The 18,670-nt window shown below is 38.3% G+C and overlaps 1 protein-coding gene across 15 annotated transcripts in view; it reads right to left on the bottom strand.

Moving 5' to 3' along the window:
• R3HDM2 (R3H domain containing 2) overlaps positions 1-18,670 on the bottom strand; it is a 160,820-nt gene that overhangs the window by 96,475 nt on the left and 45,675 nt on the right. For 6 of the 15 annotated variants that reach the window (XM_053895408.1, XM_053895411.1, XM_053895409.1 and 3 more), the window contains one exon: positions 5,333-5,388. The exons of 8 other annotated variants lie outside the window; for them this stretch is intronic. The gene's annotated coding sequence lies outside the window, so the exon portion shown is untranslated. Of the gene's footprint in view, positions 1-5,332; positions 5,389-8,567; positions 8,614-18,670 lie in introns of those variants that run through there. One more of the 15 variants, XM_053895410.1, reaches the window with a different exon arrangement.

Below are 18,670 nucleotides of genomic sequence, written 5' to 3'. Positions count from 1 at the left end.
AGATCCTGGGGTCATGTGGATGGTGAAGGTTTCAACAGACTCAAGAATGCTTCAAGTAGGGGATCTGACAAATAGTGTGGCTGGACAGTCAATCTTAAGACTGGTGTCCTAAGGACTCTAAGAATAACCAGAACCCATATGTACTCTAAATACTCAACAATGTATGTAACAAAGAAATAACATTCTATATCCAAACTGCATTTCCCCAGAACCAGTCTCTTCATATGTTTGAGATTAATTTCAGAAAATCAAAAACTTTAAGACCATATAATGATATCTAACTTACCTATAATGTTTGATATAAAATACAAAATAAACCATAATCTGGACCTTTTTATACTGCTTTTTCCTAAGTAAAACAGGACTGAAGAAATTCTTGTTGAGTATAAACTGCAAACCATTATATATATACACCAATATGCTTATGCCTCACTGTTTTAGGAAAAAAATTGGCTATGTCTCCTTATAACTGTGCCATTCAACTTAAACTACACAAAGACTAGAATGAACTTGTAATGAGATGGGGTTTTTTTTCAATTCTTCAATTCTCTAGTTTTTACGTGTAAACACTAAATAGCATTTTCAAAAGAGAAATAGACTGGCTCATTTAAAGATAGTCCACAGGCGCCCAGGTGGCTCAGTCGGTTAAGCGTCCAACTTTGGCTCAGGTCATGATCTCGCAGTTCTTGAGTTTTGAGTCCCGGGTCGGGCTCTGTTCTGACAGCTCAGAGCCTGGAGCTTGCTTCTGCTTCTGTGTCTCCCTCTCTCTTTGCCCCTCTCCCACTCACACTCTGTCTCTGTCCCTCTCAAAAATAAGCAAACATTTAAGAAAGAAAGAAAAAAATAGTCCATCCTAAAGCACTTCTCCAAGCATGAGATAACATGGACAGATCCTTGCTCCATTTACCAGACAGTAAACCAACACTTCCTTTCTTTGTAAATCCAGGCTTTCTTACTGTTGACAAGAGACAGTATAGTCACACAGACCTGGATTTCAGTCCTGGCACTGGTACTACCCTTGGTTATAGTAAAGGAACCCTATTCTGGATCTTACACTTTAGATATCCACTCTGACCCTCTTCTGACCTGTCTATCCCCTCAGGCAAGATGTTCACTGGACCAAGTGGACAAATCTACCTGAAGCCCCTGACTCTACCAACCCCGACTATGCTCTGGATCAGAATTCCCTGCCCAAGCAGTTTTGAGCCTACTTCCAAGGCCTTCAGTGGATCTCTTCTCAAACTCTGTCCTGCCATCAACAATACCTATACCCACTGTTGTACACATTCCATGGTCTGAATCATGGCCAAGGGACAAATGATGAGAGTCTGAGGATTGAGACTAGACTTGGAGGGTACCTGTCTCAGAACTCTGAGTAGTCCAATAATTCTGGCCTTCTAGGTCATTAGGAAAATACATGTCTGCGTAGAAGAGGAAATATTTTTCTGTTAAAAACATTTAAAAAAAAATTTTTTTTTTGCTTTTTACATTTATTCATTTTTTTTTTTTTTTTAATTTATTTTTGGGACAGAGAGAGACAGAGCATGAACGGGGGAGGGGCAGAGAGAGAGGGAGACACAGAATCGGAAACAGGCTCCAGGCTCCGAGCCATCAGCCCAGAGCCTGACGCGGGGCTCGAACCCACGGACCGCGAGATCGTGACCTGGCTGAAGTCGGACGCTTAACCGACTGCGCCACCCAGGCGCCCCTACATTTATTCATTTTTGAGAGACAGAGAGAGACAGAACACAAGCCGGGGAGGGGCAGAGAGAGAAGGAGACACACAATCTGAAGCAGGCTCCAGGCTCTGAGCTGTCAGCACAGAGCCCCATGAGAGGCTCTAACTCACAAACGGCAAGATCGTGACCTGAGCCGAAGTCGGACACACAACCAACTGAGCCACCCAGGCACCCAGAAATACTTTTCTAACAGTTTTTTTTATCTTGATTTATAACCTAAGTATAGAGATACGAAAACTGTGCTTTTATTCATGCTTTTGTCCTGAAATTGGTAGGAGCAGGCCTATCTAGCCCTATCACATACCAGCTATGTGATCTGATTCAAGGTTTTGTTTTTTTTTTATCGTTTCTGGTTTTGTTTTGTTTTGTTTTGTTTTGTTTTGTTTTGAGAGAGAGAGAGCATGCATGCATGCATGTAAGCAGGGGAGGAGCAGAGAAAGAGGGAGAGAGAATCCCAAGCAGGCCCCACGGAACCCGACAGGGGGCTTGAACTCACAAAACATGAGATCATGACCTGAGCCGAAACCAAAGCTGACCCAAGCCACCCAGGTGCCTGTTTCTGTTTTTTTAATGTGATCTGGTTTGTAACTACACTACCTCTTATAAACTTCATTTTACTGACCCATAAAATAATCTCCTTCATAGGATTTTAATGCAATGAAATAATTTTTAAAATAATTTTGCAGGGTACCTGGTGCAGAGCAAATCTGAGAAAAACTGAAGCATTACTAGATGCTCTGCCATCACTCTTCTCCCCAGTATAGGCATAAAAGGGACTAAAAGGGCAAAAATGTAGGGCCAATTTCAGAGAAAGTACAACAAAACACAGCCATTTCTGGGTCTCATTTTAGGAATTTCTGTCATTGACTCCATGGAAGTCTGGTGGTATTGGTTGCTGTTTTTGTTACAACCATTTCTCCCATTAAAATGTAAGCTTTATTTTTTTTTGTAATTATATAAGAAGATGAATGCTAAGTAAACTTACTGTGGTAATCATTTCTCAATATATGTATGTAAAATCACTATGTAGTACACCTGACACTTACACAGAGCTGTATACCAATTATATCTTAATAAAACTGGAGAAAAAATGTACGTTCTATAAGGGCAGGGATTTTTCCTTTTTCTTTACTGCTATATCCCATACTCTCAGACGGTTCCTGGCACGACAAATAAGTATTTGTTAATAAACCATTAACTACAAAAAACAAGTATAGAGTGCTTATCTGACACCCAACATCAATATAATATGCTAGCAAGCCTGGTATAATCAGAAAATAAATTATTTATATATGGCAACTTTTCTTAGCTGCTTCTTGTAATTTCAGAACAGTTTTCTTAAAAATGAAATTACTGAGGGGCACCTGAGTGGCTCAGTTGGTTAACCTCCCAACTTTGGCTCAGGTCATGATCTCACAGTTTGTGAGTTTAAGCCCCACGTGGGGCTCTGTGCTGACAGTTCAAAGCCTGGAGACTGCTTTGGATTCTGTGTCTACCTCTCTCTCTCTGCCCCGCCCCCATTCATGTTCTCTGTCTCTGTCTCTTTCTCTCTCTCTCTCTCTCTCTCAACAATAAATAAACATTAAAAAAAATTTAAAGAGGCGCCTGGGTGGCTCAGTCGGTTAAGCGTCCAATTTCTGCTCAGGACATGATCTCGTGGTTTGTGAGTTCAATCCCCGAGTCAGGCTCTGTGATGACAGCTCATAGCTTGGAGCCTGCTTCAGATCCTGTGTCTCCCTTTCTCTCTCTGTGCCCCTCCCCAACTTGTGCTCTGTCTCTCTGTTTCAAAAATGAGTAAACATTAAAAAAAAAAAAAGAAAATGAAATTATTGAAAACATTAGAGTATGCCTTTAATATGAGGACATTTCTGCTCTCTTCAACTTTGCTCCCTCACCTGTTTGCAGAGGGATATTAATAATACTCAGTAATTTCATACATAATCCTACAAGAGAGGATAATTCAACTAACTAAACTGTACTGAAGCTCTTGTTTTAAGCTTCAAATAGAATGGGATCAAGTAAAAACAAAATCTAAAAGAGTAATTGAGGAAAAAAGTCCTTTCTGCACATCTCACATTTTTATCCCCAGCTTCCTCAAGTCTTGCATCAATTCCGAAGAACTCAAAACAATTCTACAAACTGTATCTTACACCTCATCACATTCTCAAAAATATATTATGTTTTTCAAATTTCCTCAATCAATCCATTTATCTCTGATGAATACTCCTAGAATACTGTGGGGCTCCTGGGTGGCTCACTTGGTTGAGTGTCCAACTTCGGCTCAGGTCATGATTTCCAGGTTCATGGGTTTGAGCTCTGCATCGGGCTCTGCACTGCTGGTGTAGAGCCTGCTTGGGATTCTCCCTCTCTGCCTCTCTCTCTGCTCCTCCCCTGCTTGTGAGCGCATGCTCTCTCTTTCTCAAAATAAATAAATAAACTTAACAAAAAGGTTAGAACACTGTAGCAGAAGTAGATGATTTGGAATCAAATCTATTCTGAAAGAGATTGAAATGACCTTGACAACATTATACATGAAACTGAGTAGACAGAATGATGACTGGTAAAAAGATAGCTCAAAGCACATTCTGTATAACTGAGAATTAAAAGTGTGTCACCAGAGGGGACATGTTACAGATGTGCTTTCTGTATCACACAAATCCCAAAACTAGCCTGGGTTCTTATTCAAAGGTTTATCTGAAGAAAACTGCATCCTCTGTATCGGTCTGATTCTGAAACTCAACTACAACATAAGGCATCATCAAAAAACAACTACTCTTAGTGACCTCATGATACTATTAGCAAAACACAACTAGGATATTCCTGGGAACTGGTAAAATAAAACTCCCAATAGTCCTAAATTCCATGACTGACTTAAGAACTCCTCCCTGAACAAAATTCAAAGCTATCTTTAAAAACAAACAAACAAACAAACAAACAAACAAACAACCTTAAAACCCAACAAGCTCCAATATATCCTCTTCTATACAAAAAAATACAAAGCTATAAATGTCTAGAAATGCCCCAAGGTATGTAATTACTGAAGCTAATTAACATTCTCAAAATTAAACATCCACTGCAATGCTCAAGAGACTGGGGTCACAGAAAATAGATAAGGGCAAATGAATCCCACCAAAAAGATAAAGTTCAGATGTGTTTCTCTAATAAATAAAGAAAACAGGATTCTGAAATTAAGCAATGAAACCTGCTGGGAGAAGAAAAATTATTATCAAACTCATAAGTGTCAATTAAAATGTAAAACTTTGTGTTTGCTGTTATTCACTGGGAAAGTGGGAATTAATTGGGCTGGAGCTCAGAACTGTGATAATGATTTTGTAATAAAGATAACATGAAAGATCCTTTCATTTATACCAAAAAGATGCTGTTTTAAAAAGAAAACACACTTTTAAAAATCTATACTAAATCACCTTTTTCTCTAAGATCACTACACCAGAGTTGTGCCATATAATTTTACCTCTAATCCTCACTTACCTTTATCCTAACAAAGAATACAACTATGGGATCTTGGATAAAGAAGATTCAGTATTTTGTACAGTATAGTTTTTAGAGATTTGATTTCAAGCTCTGCCACTTACAAGCTGTGTGATCTTGGGCAAGTTACTTAATCTCTTGGTTCCTCGGTTTCCCTTATCTGTAAAACAAAGGTAATAATAACTATCTCATGGAGCTGTAAAAATTAAGTGAGTTAATATACAGGTAAAATATTTAGACACATGGAAAGCACTTAAATAAATGTTAGCTATTATTTTTGTTGTTGTTATTTAGTCTTCTCTAAACTAATAAAAGAAGATCAGGGTCACTATTTTTAAATCTCGGAAGAATTAATATAGAAATAATAGTATTATCTGTTTTATGGTTCCTCTGAAATTGAAGGACCTGCTTGCATAGAATGAACAGACTAAGTAGGCCCACAGTGACATTAGGTTTTAAGGTCTCCAATATTCATTTTCTTCTTAGGGACAAAGAATTTGGAATGCAATCTAAGATTCTTGTGTCAGAGGAGTCAAGTTCCCTTTCTGCACCTACCAGGACAATCAATGGTACGGGAGACAAACAAGTAAAATATAATGTATTGTTAAGTGCTAGTTAGAGCTGCTCACAAGGTTTAATGGGAATAGAGGGAGCAGGCATATAAATATCATACCAGAAGAAAGGCTTCCAGAAGGAAGGGAGGTTTAAGCCTAATCCTCCAGGATAAGTAGTATTTAGCCTAATAGAGAAGTGGAAAAACAGGCCTAGATTCCATATTCACTAGATAGATGATTTGAGGAGAGTTACTTAATCTCTCTAAACCTCAGTTTCTTTACCTATAAAATGGAATGATTAGAACACTTTTTTTGGAAGGCTGTGTGGAAATTAAATGAGAAAATACATATATAAAGTACTTAGAACACAGTGCCAGGAATACAGTGTGAACCCAACAAATAGTATCATTAACACAGACATATGGATCACCACGATGCTTTCTCAGAACAGCAAGTATTGCATAAAGAAAGCTAGAGTATAAGGCACTCACAGAAAAGTAGCTTGAGAAAAAAAAGCTAGAGATCAGTGGAAACAGGATCATAAAACATCTTGCATACTAACTAAAGCTATGAGAAACTTGTAATGGATTTTCAAAAATGGATTACATCATCATATTTCTATTTTAGAAATATTACTTTTGCTACAATGTGTATAGCTTAGAAAGAAAATAAAATAGAGGAAGAGACACCAGCTAGGAAAAAGAATTCTGACTACAGAATGAGGGGACTGTGACCCAAGAAGCATCAGGAGATAAAAATCACTAAGACTTAGTGATGTGTATGATGACTGTGTGAGAAGTATAAGACACTCAAGTGACTGGACAGAAAAGCAGCTTCACAAAGTGTGGCCTGAAACCCCTAGAAATCTCCAAGACTTGTTTTTTCTGCAAAGTCAAAAAGAACTTTTATAATGTACTAAGGTCTTGTTTGCACTTTTCACTATCATGCTCTCACAGGTATATGACGGTATTTTCCAGAAAACAAAGGACATGTTATATCACAACCAACTGAATGAAAAGGCAGATAGGAGAATCCATCTATTAACCCCAATATTAAATTAAATTTTTAAAAATGAAAAACAATGACACATTTCCTCCTAAATTTTATTGTTGCTGTTTTGAAATGTTTTTTCATAAAAGACTTGCTTTTATGTTAACATGTAATAGGTTATCATTTTAAAATGAATTAATAAGTGTTTCTAAAGTTTCTCAGTTCTAATTTCCAATACACTAATATTGATAGATATTATCAATCATGAACAAAAGCTCTTTTGGGGGGGGGGGCTCAATAATTTTTAAGAGTGTGAAGAAATTCTGATACTAAAAGGTTTGAGAACAACTGGGGAGGATATTTTTACCACTGAAATCAGAACACTGAAGGAGAAACCAGTTTGGTAAGAAAAGATGATGAAGTTCAGTTTAACAATGGTAGGGGCACCGGGCTGGCTCAGTTGAAAGAGCATGCAACTCTTGATTTCAGGGTCATGAGTTTCAGCCTGGGTGTAGAGATTACTAAAATAAAATAAAATAAAATAAAATAAAATAAAATAAAATTAAATTAAATTAAAAAGGGTGCTTGGCTGGCTCAGTCAGTAGAGTATACAACTCTTGATTTCAGAGTCGTGAGTTCAAGCCCCACATTGGGGCTTATTAAATTAAATTAAATAATAATAATAAATAAAATGGCAAAATACAGTGATAAAGAAAAAATATTAAAAGCAACAAGACAAAAAGAATATAGTTACATATAAAGGAAAACCCATAAGCAGACAAACAAAACCAGACAAAAATTAAAGAAGTTCATGACCACTAAACCAGTCCTGCAAGAAATACTAAAGGGGACTCTTTGAGTGGAAAAGAAGGACCAAAAGTATGAAGGCAGGAAACACAAAAGCAGTAAAAATGAGTGTTTCTGTAAAAAATCAGTCAAGGAACTGACAAAATAAAAGGGTGTAAAATATGACATCATATACCTAACTTGGGCAGGAGTAAAGAATGGGTTCAAATTTAAATGTTTATTTTTAAGAGAGAGAGAGAGAGTACGTGCATGCACACAAGGGAGGGGCAGAGAGAGAGGAAGGCAGAACCCTACACAGGCTCCTCTCTCTCAACGCAGAGCCTGATACGGGGTTCGATCCCACAACCCTGGGATCATGACCTGAGCTGAAATCAAGAGTTGGACACCCAACCTACTGAGTTACCCAAGCACCCCAAGAATGGTTTCAAATCTAAACAACCATCAATTTAATACAGACTGCTATATGCAGAAGATGTTATAAACATAATAGTACCCACAAAGCAAAAACCACTAATAAAAAAAGAATCTAATAAGTATGCAAAAGAATAGAGAAATCCAAATCTATCACTACAGAAAACCAGCAAACCATGAAAGAGAAAGACAAGAAAAGGATCAGAGAAAATCCTCACACACAACACAAAACAAACAATAAAAAGGCAATAAATATATTTCTATCAATAATTGCTCTGAATGTAATAGGACTAAATGCTCCAGTCAAAAGACATAGATGGGGTAACAGAATGGATTAAAAAAAAAAAAAAAAAAAAAAGACCTATCTATATGCTGCCTACAAGAGACTAATTGTAGACCTAAAGAAACCTGCAGATTGAAACTGAGGGGATAGAGAAGCATCCAGCATGCAAATGGATGTCAAAGAAGGCTGGAGTAGCAATACTTCTATCAGACAAAATAGACTTTAAAACAAAGACTGTAACAAGAGGGGTGCCTGGGTGGCTTAGCTGGTTAAGTGTCTGACTCTTGAGCTCACCTCAGGTCTTGATCTCAGCATCACGAGTTCAAGCCCCGCACTGGGATCCACACTGGGCATGAAGCTTACTTGAAAAAAAAAAAAAAAAAAAAAGACTGCAACAAGAGACAAAGAAAGACACTATATAATAATAAAGGAGATGATCCAACAAGAACATACAATAATTGTAAATACTGATACACCCAATATGGAAGCACCCAAATATATTAAAGAGTTAATAACAAATATAAAGGAACTAATTGGTAGTAGGGGACTTTAACACTCCACTTACATCAATGGACAGATCATCTAAACAGAAAATCAACAAGGAAACAATGGCTTTATTTTTTGTTTTTTGGTTTTTTTTAATTTTATTTTAGAAAGAGACAGAGCACTCAACTTGGATGGGAGAGGGAGAAGGGAGGGAGAGAGGGAGGGAGGGAGGGAGGGAGGGAGAGAGAGAGGGAGGGAGGGAGGGAGAGAGAGAGGGAGGGAGGGAGGGAGAGAGAGAGGGAGGGAGGGAGGGAGAGAGAGAGGGAGGGAGGGAGGGAGAGAGAGAGGGAGGGAGAGAATCCTAAGCAAGCTCCACACTTGGTGCGGAGCCCAACTTGGGGCTTGATCCCATGACCCTGGGATCATGACATGAGTCGGACACTCAATCGGCGAAGCCACCCAGGCGCCTCAAGGAAATAATGACTTTGTATGATATACTGGACCAGATGGATTTAACAGATATATTCACAACATTCCATCCTAAAACAGCACAATACACATTCTTTTCAAATGCACATGGAACACTGTCCAGAATAGATCACATATTAGGCCACAAAAAAAACACTCAACTACTCAAAAAGATCAAAGTCATACCATGCATCTTTTCTGACCACACACTATGAAGCTAGTAGTCAACCATAACAAAAACTCTGAAAAGACCACAAACACATGGAGATTAAATAACATGCTACTGAACAATGAAGGAGTCAACCAGTAAATAAAATAAGAAACAAAAAATACATGGAAACTAATGAAAATGAAAACACAACCATTCAAAACCCTTGGGATGCAGTAAAAGTAGTTCTAAGAGGGATGTTTATAGCAATACACGTCTACTTCAAGAAGCAAGAAAAATCTCAAATAAACAACCTAAATTTACACCTAAAGGAGCTAGAATAGAAAAAGAACAAACAAAACTTAAAACCAACAGAAGGAAGGAAATAATAAAGATTAGAGCAGAAATAAATGATACAGAAACTAAACAAATAGAATAGATCAGTGAAACCCAGAGCTGGTTTTTTTGGGGAAAAAAAAAAAATCAATCAAATTGATAAACCTCTAGCCAGACTTACCAAGAAAAGAAAGGACCCAAATAAATAAAATCACAAATGAGAGAGGAGAAATAACAACAAACACCACAGAAATACACACAATTATAAGAGAAAATTATGAAAAACTATATACCAACAAGTTGGAAAACCTAGAAGAAACATAAATTCCAAGAAATATATAACCAAAACTGAACCTGGAAGAAACAGAAAATTTGAACAGACGAATTACCAGCAAAGGAATTGAATCACTAATCAAAAGCTCCCAACAAGTAAAAGTCCAGGATCAGATGACTTCACAGGCAAATTCTACCAAACATTTTTTTTTTTAACAAATGATTCTTTTTTAAAAAATCATATTTAAGTTTATTTTCATTTATTTTGAGAGAGAGAGAGAGCGAGCAAGTGGGGGAGGGCCAGAGACAGAGGGAGACAGAATCGCAAGCAGGCTCCATACTGTCAGCACAGAACCTGATGCAGGGCTTGAACTCTTGAACTGCGAGATCATGACCTGAGCCAATGTCGTTTAACTGACTGAGCCACCCCGGCACGCCCTCCCCAACTTTTTAAAAGTTTGTTTGTTTGTTTGTTTGTTTGTTTGTTTTGAGAGAGAGGGAGTGTGCGCACAAGTGAGGGAGGGGTATAGAGAGAGAGAGGGAGAGAAAGAATCCCAAACAGGCTATGTGCTGGCAGCATGGAGCCCTATGGGGGGCCCTATCTCACAAACCATGAAATCATGACCTGAGCCAAAACCAAGAGTTGAATACTTAACTGAGTCACCCAAGCACCTCAAATTCTACCAAACATTTAAAGAAGAGTCAAAATCCACTCTTCTCAACCTATTCCAAAAAAATAGAAGAGGAAGGAAAACTTCCAAATTCATTCTATGAGGCCAGCATCACCCTGATACCAAACCAAAGGTACCACAAAAAAAGAGAACTACAGGCCATTATGTCTGATAAACATAGATGCAAAAATCCTCAACAAAATACTAGCAAATTGAATCCAACTATTTAAAAAAAAATTTTTTTTTTACATGTATTTTTGAGAACCAGAGTGAGACAAAGCGTGAGTGGGGGGAGGGGCAGAGAGAGAAGGAGACACAGAAGCTGAAGCAGGCTCCAGGCTCTGAGCAAGCGGTCAGCACAGAGCCTGATACGGGACTCGAACCCACAAACTGTGAGATCATGACCTGAGCCGAAGCCGGACGCTCAACTGACTGAGCCACCCAGGCGCCCCTGAATCCAACTATTAATACATTAAAAAAAATCATTCACCACAATCAAGTGGAACTTATCCCTGGGTTGCAAAGGTGGCTCAATGTTATCAAATCAATCAGTGTGATACATCACATCAATAAGGGAAAGGAGGGGCACCTGGGTGGCTCAGTAGGTTAAGTGTCCAACTTTTCGTTTCAGCTCAGGTCATGATCTCACAGTTTGTAAGATGGAGCCCCACGTTGGGCTCTGTGCTCACCATGAAGTCTGCTTGGGATTCTTTCCATCTCTCTCTGTTCCTCCCCCACTCACACAAGCTCACTCTCTGTCTCTCTAAATAAACAAATTTTTTAAAAATAAGAGATAGGATAAGAACCATACGATAATTTCAATAAATGCAGAAAAAGCATTTGACAAAGTACAACATCCATTCATAATAAAAACCCTCCACAAAGTAGGTTTAGAGGGAACATAGCTCAACATAATGTAGACGGTATATGAAAAACCCACAGCTAACACCATCCTCAGTGGGGAAAAGTTGAGAGCCTTTCGCTTGAGATCAGGAACAAGACAAGTATGTCCACTCTCCTCACTTTTATTCAACTTAGTACTAGATGTTCTAGCCATAGCAATCAGACAACAAAAAGAAATAAAGGCATCCAAACTGGCAAGAAAGAAGTAAAACTTTCACTATTTTCAGAAATCTGTTGCATTTCTATACACCAATAATGAAGTAGCCTAAAGAAAAATTAAGAAAACAATTCCATTTGTAACTGTACCAAAATTAATAAGATCCAAAGAAATAAAACTAACCAATGAGGTGAAAAAGCTGTACTCTGAAAGCTATAAAACACTGATGAAAGAAATTCAACATGACACACAGAAATAGAAAGACATTCCATGCTCCTCGATTGGAAGAACAAATATTGTTAAAGTGTCTATACTGCCCAAAGCAATCTACACATTGAATGCAATCTCTATCAAAATACCAACAGCATTTGGGGTGCCTGGCTGGCTCGGTCAGTAGAGCATGAGACTCTTGATCTCGGGGTTGTGAGTTCAGCCCCACATTGGGTATAGAGATTACTTTAAAAAATAAAAATCTTGGGGCGCCTGGGTGGCTCAGTTGGTTAAGTGTCAGAATTGGCTCAGGTCATGATCTCGTAGTTTATGAGTTCAAGTCCCACATTGGTCTTTCTGCTGTTAGCTCAGGGCCCACTTCAGATCCCTGTGTCTCTGCCCTTCTCCCCACTCGCACTTTATTTCAAAAATAAATAAACATTAAAATAAATGAGTAAATAAATACATAAATACATAAGTAAATAAATAAAATAAAAATCTTAAAAAAAAAAAAAAAACACCAAAAGCATTTTTCACAGAACAAACAATCTTAAAATTTGTATGGAACCACAAAAGACCCCAAATAGCCAAAACAATCTTGAAAAAGAAAGGCAAAGCTGGAGGCATCACAATTCCAGACCTCAAGTTGTATTACAAAGCTATAGTAATCAAAACAGTATGAAACTGGCACAAAAACAGACATACAGAACAACAGAACAGAATAGAAAATCCAGAAATAAACTCACAATTATACGGTCAATTAATCTTGGACAAAGCAGGAAAGAATATCCAAAGGGAAAGACAATGTCTCTTTCACAAATGGTGTTGGGAAAAGGGAACAGCAAAAGAATGAAACTGGACCACTTTCTTACACCATACACAAAAATAAATTCAAAAGGGATTAAAGACCTAAATGTGAGACTTGAAACCATAAAAATCTTACAAGAGAGCACAGGCTGTAATGTCTCTGACATCAGCCATAGAATTTTTTCTTATGTCCCCCAAGGCAAAAGAAACAAAAGTAAAAATAAACAAAAGCATGCATAAACAAACAAACAGCTTCTACACAGTGAAGGAAACAATCAACAAAACTAAAAGGCAACCTATGGAATGGGAGAAGATATATGCAAATGATACATCCGATAAAACGTTAGTATCAAAATAAATAAAGAACTTACATGAACTCAACACCCCAAAAATTAAAAATCCAATTAAAAAGAATACATGAACAGACATTTCTCCAAAAAAAGACATACAGATGGCCAACAGATATGTGAAAAGATGCTCATCATCACTAATCATCAGGGAAATGCAAATCAAAACTACAATGACATAGTCACCCTCACACCTGTCAGAATGGTTACAATGAATAATACAGGAAATAACAACAGATGTTGGTGAGGATGTAGAAAAAAGGAATCCTCTTCCACTGCTGGGGGATTCAATGTTGCACTGGTGTAGTCACTGTGGGAAACAGTATGAAGGTTCCTCAAAAAGTTAAAAGACCCTATGATCCAGCAATTGCACTACTGGGTATTTACCCACATAATACAGAAACGCAAACTCAAACAGACACATGCAGGGACACCTAGGTGGCTCAGCCGGCTAAGCATCAGACTTCAGCTCCCAAAATGATCTCATGGTTCATCAGTTCGAGCTCTGCATCAGGCTCTCTGCTGTCAGCAGAAAGTCAACTCTGGATCCTTTGTCCCCCTCTCTGCACCTCTCCAGCTCTCTCTCTCTCTCTCTCTCAAAAAAAAAAAAAAAAAAAAAAAAAATTAAAATAGGGGCACCTGGGTGGCCCAGTCTGTTGAGTATCTGACTTTGGCTCAGATCATGATCTCACGGTTCAGGAGTTCGAGTCCCACATTGGGCTCGCTGCTGTCAGCCTGTCAGCACAGAGCCTGCTTCAGATCCTCTGTCTCCCTCTCTCTACCCCTCCTCTGCTTGCACTCTTCCCTCCAAAATAAGTAAATGTTAAAAATAATAGGGGCGCCTGGGTGGCTCAGTCAGTTGAGCATCTGACTTCAGCTCAGGTCATGATCTCATCACAGTTCGTGGGTTCGAGCCCCGTGTCGGACTCTGTGCTGACAGCTGGGAGCCTGGAGCCTACATGGGATCCTGTGTCTCCCTCTCTCTCTGCCCCTCCCCTGCTCACGCTCTGTCTCTCTCTCTCAAAAATAAACACTAAAAATAATTTTAAAAATAATAAACATTTGTATTGTTTTTTTTAATTTTTTAACGTTTATTTATTAATGAGAGACAGACACAGAGCATGAGCAGGGGAGGGGTAGAGAGAAGGGAGAACACAGAATCTGAAGTAGGCTCCAGGCTCTGAGCTGTCAGCACAGAGCCCGACATGGAGCTCGAACTCACGAACTGTGAGATCATGACCTGAGACGAAGTCAGTCACCTAACCAATCAAGCCACCTAGGCGCCCCAATAATAAACATTTTTAAAAGGGACACATGCACCCCTATTTTTACAGCAGCATTATTTATAACAGCTAAGATATGGAAGCAGCCCAAGTGTTCATCAACTGATGAACGCATAAAGATGTGGTATATACACAATGGAATATTCAGTCATAAAAAAGAATGAAATCTTGCCATTTGCAACAAATGGATGGAGCTAAAGAGTGTAATGCTAAGTGAAAGAAGTAAGGCATAGAAAAACAAATACCATACAATTTTACTCACGTGAAATTTAAGAACTAAACAAGGAAAGGGGGGAAAAAAAGAGAGAGACAAAAAGAAACAGTCTCTTAACAATAGAGAACAAACTGATGGTTACCAGAGGGGAAGGGGGCACGGGGGATCAATGAAATAGGTGATGGAGATAAAGAAATGGACTTGTCGGGGAGGGGGTTGTGCCTGGATGGTTCATTCAGTTAAGCACTGACTTCAGCTCAGGTCATGATCTTGCAGTTAGTGGGTTTGAGCCCCATGTCTGGCTCTGTGCTGACACCTTACAGCCTGGATTCTGCTTCGGATTCTATGTCTCCCTCTCTCTCTGCCCCTCCCCTGCTCATGCTCTGTCTCTCTGAAAAATGAATAAACGTTTAAAAAAAAAAAGTGCACTTGTTGGGGCACCTGGCTGGCTTAGTTGGTGCAGCGTGCAACTCTTGATCTCGGGATTATAGGTTCGAGCCCCACAACGGGTGTAGAGATTACTTAAAAATAAAATCTCAAAAAATAACAATAATAAGTACACTTGTCCTGATGAGCACCAGGTAAATAAAATTAAAAAGATGAAATAATAAAATAAAACATGGTAAATGTGATGTGCCCATCAGCTGACTAATCAAAGTGCCCAATAGGCAGTTATACTGGTGAGACGGGATATCTCTACAACCAAACTGTGACAGAAGTTGAAATCTTGGATTTTAAAGGGAGAGTGCATGGTGAGAACAGTGGAATATTATCAGCAAAGAAGGCTAGAGAGATATGCAGAGACCTCAGGACACACAAATATTTAAAGAATAAAGAAGAGGGAGGCAGCTGGTTGGCTCAATCAGTTAAGTGTCTGACTCTTCATTTCAGCTCAGGTCATGATCGCACAGATCACGGGTTTGAACCCCATCTTGGGCTCTGCGCTGACAGTGTAGCACCTGCTTGGAATTCTCTCTCTCTTCCTCTCTCACTGCCCTACTCGCATGCTTTCTCTTTCAAAATAAACAAATAAACTTAAAAAAAAATAATAAGAATGAAGAAGAGGTAGAGGACTCCATACAGAGGAAAAGGAAAGTTATAAAAACTAGAAATAAAATTGAAAAGTAAAAAAGCATATCACCAGCTATCAGTTATAAAGAGAAAAAGCTTGTCAGGGCTTCAAGGTAAAGCAAAAAATCATCCACTGTTAGGAATGGTAGGGAAAAATATAATAGATAAATCAGCATCAACTCCAAAATCGCAATTCAGGCAAGTGTTTCAATCTCTTCTCATATAATACTTTTTTCTTATCAGAGTTACTTATAAACAATAGAAAGATTTCAGGTTGTTCTTCTTTGCCTTGTGTTCACCCCTCCAGAGGAAATACAAACAAGTAACAAAATGACAAAGGATGGAGATGGAAAGATCCTAGATGAAATATATAAAGGGAGTTGACTGAAGCAGTGACTCAATGAAGAGGCATTCATTCATCCAGTAAATACTCGCTGAGTAACCACTCTGTGCAAGGCATCATGACAGCAACTGTTAAAAAAATAGCTTACTAATATAACAAACTATGCCCTTGGTTCATCAGCTAAAGTGATAAGCTGGAAAGAGAAATAAAACTTTCCTGATAAGACTGGCACAAGCAGAGGCTGCTCTATCCCAAAGGTGACTCTAGCAGATTCCTAGAGCTCAAAGTCACCTATTATTGAAATGTGTCCTAATTCCACAAAATAACTCCAAAGAAATATTTTCTTCAATGTTTGAGAACTATGTGATCCTGTAGCAATATTATATCTCTCTGAGTTTTTACATAGATAACTGTAGCTTTAAAATGCAGAGATAACTCTTTTAAGAAATTCTAGCATATTTTTATCAAATCATCATAAATGCTAATGTAAGTCCCAAAACTAATAATAAAAGTTAAGGGACAATTACCTAACTAGATGCACTTAGGCTGGAAAGGCTGCTTTTAACTAGTCAACTCTACCTTTTAAATATAGGAAAATGTGGTTTTATAAATATAGCCATTCTTTCGAGAAAAGGACTTTATGGATAAGAATAGAGAAAAGGCATATGAAAGCCAGAATCTAGCTTAACATCCAAAGAGAACCTTGAACAAGAAAGGATATATTATCACACACAAGCTGTCACTAAAATCTTTTCACACCATCATCTTGTGCTATGGTAGCTAACCTATTTCTAGCTCTAAGCCTGTATCTGATTGATTTGCAAACTTTTGGAAGTAGCTGGGCTTCAACAGACACCGAACAACATCAGAAGTATCTTTTTGTCTGAATTATATTTAGCCTCTATTCCCCCCTCCTTTTCTGTTAAGAACTTGAGAAAGGAAGGAATTGTTAGACGGTAGTTACTAACAACAGGTGTTCCTAATTTTATTGAAAGCTTTGGCCATGGAAAGCGGGAGGGGAGTGGGGGTAGATTTCATTCCTAACATGGAGTACCAAAGATCATATTTACCTTCCTGGCAGACAAAAGAGACAAAATGGGTAAAACAGTGGTTTTTAAGACACTGGACATCAGGCAATAAAGGACAGTGATTCCTGAGAAATGGGAAACAAATACAGTAAGCCCCATGATTACCCATGCTTAATGCCTGGAGAGTGCTTCTAAGTAATGTCAAAAAAAAGGGGGGAGCTAAGCAGCAACCTGGGGAGAGTCCAACATGCTCCCTTTGTGCAAAGTGAAAGTCTGAGAAAGCAAAGGAGTCTAGAGTTCACAAAAGAGAATATGCCACAAACTGGAGAAAATACTTGCATATTTAACAAAGGAACTGTACCTAGAACATATAAATAGAATATATAAACTCTCAAAACTTAAACAATTAGAAAATGGGGCCACCTGGGTGGCTCAGTTGCTTAAGTGTCTGACTTTGGCTCAGGTCACGATCTCACAGTTCGTGAGTTCGAGCCCCGCGTCGGGCTCTGTGCTGACAGCTCACAGCCTGGAGCCTGCTTCAGATTCTGTGTCTCCCTCTCTCTCTGCCCCATCCCTACTCATGCTCTGTCTCTCTTTGTCTTAAAAATAAATAAAACATTTAAAAAAATTAAAAAAACAATTAGAAAATGGGCAAAAGACATGAGCAGACACATTCAAAATCATTAGCCATGAGGGAAATGCAAATTAAAACCACAATGAGATATCTATCATACCTATCATAATGGCTAACATAAAAATTACTGACAATACCAAATGTTGGCAAGAATGCAGAAAAACTAAATGGCTCATACGTAGCTGATGGGAATACAAAATGGTACAGGAACCCTAGAAGACAGTTTCTTTTACAATGAAATATGTAATTACCTTACCACCCAGCAACTGTACTCTTGGGGATTTATCCCAGAAAAATAAAAACACATGTTTACACAAAAACCTATACATGAATGTTCACAGCTTTATTCATAATGGACAAAAATTGCAACCAACACAGAAGTCCTTCAACAGGTGAATGTTTAAATAAACTTGGGACAGCCATACCACAGAATATTACTCAGCAATTTGTACCCCCCAAAAAGGTACAAACTATGGATGGATGTCAAGGGAATTATGCTGAATAGGAGAAAAAGTCAATCTCAAGAGGTTACATATGGTATGATTCCATTTAATTAACATTTTGAAACAACAATATTAGTTGAAGAATAGATTAGTAATTGCCAGGGTTACAGGTTCATAAATGGGGTGGAAGTAGGTGGATGTGGTTGTAAAAGGGCAACAGGAAGGATTCTTCTGGGAATGGAACTGTTCTATATCTTGATGGTGGTTGTGGATACAAAAATTTATACAAGATGAAATTCCACAGAACTTCCCTCAACACACACACACGCATGCAGAGAGAAGTGCATGTAAAACTGGTCAAATCTGAACAGACTCTATACATTGTACCAATATTAATTTCTTACCTTTGATATGGTACTACAATTACAGAAGCTGTCACAATGGGGATAAATTGGGTGAAGAGCACATGGAATATTGCTGTACATTTTTTCCCAACTTCCTGTATATTATACTTATTTCACAATGAAAAGTTAAAATAAATGACCAAGAAATGATAGAGCATAAAACTAGTAAAG

This window comes from Panthera pardus, unplaced genomic scaffold (genome assembly GCF_024362965.1).
Source record: "Panthera pardus isolate Hobbes unplaced genomic scaffold, ASM2436296v1 HiC_scaffold_6, whole genome shotgun sequence".
In the NCBI taxonomy this organism is placed as follows: domain Eukaryota; kingdom Metazoa; phylum Chordata; class Mammalia; order Carnivora; family Felidae; genus Panthera; species Panthera pardus.
The sequence above is the reverse complement of the archived record's forward strand: the minus strand, read 5'-3'. Positions and strand labels throughout refer to the sequence as shown.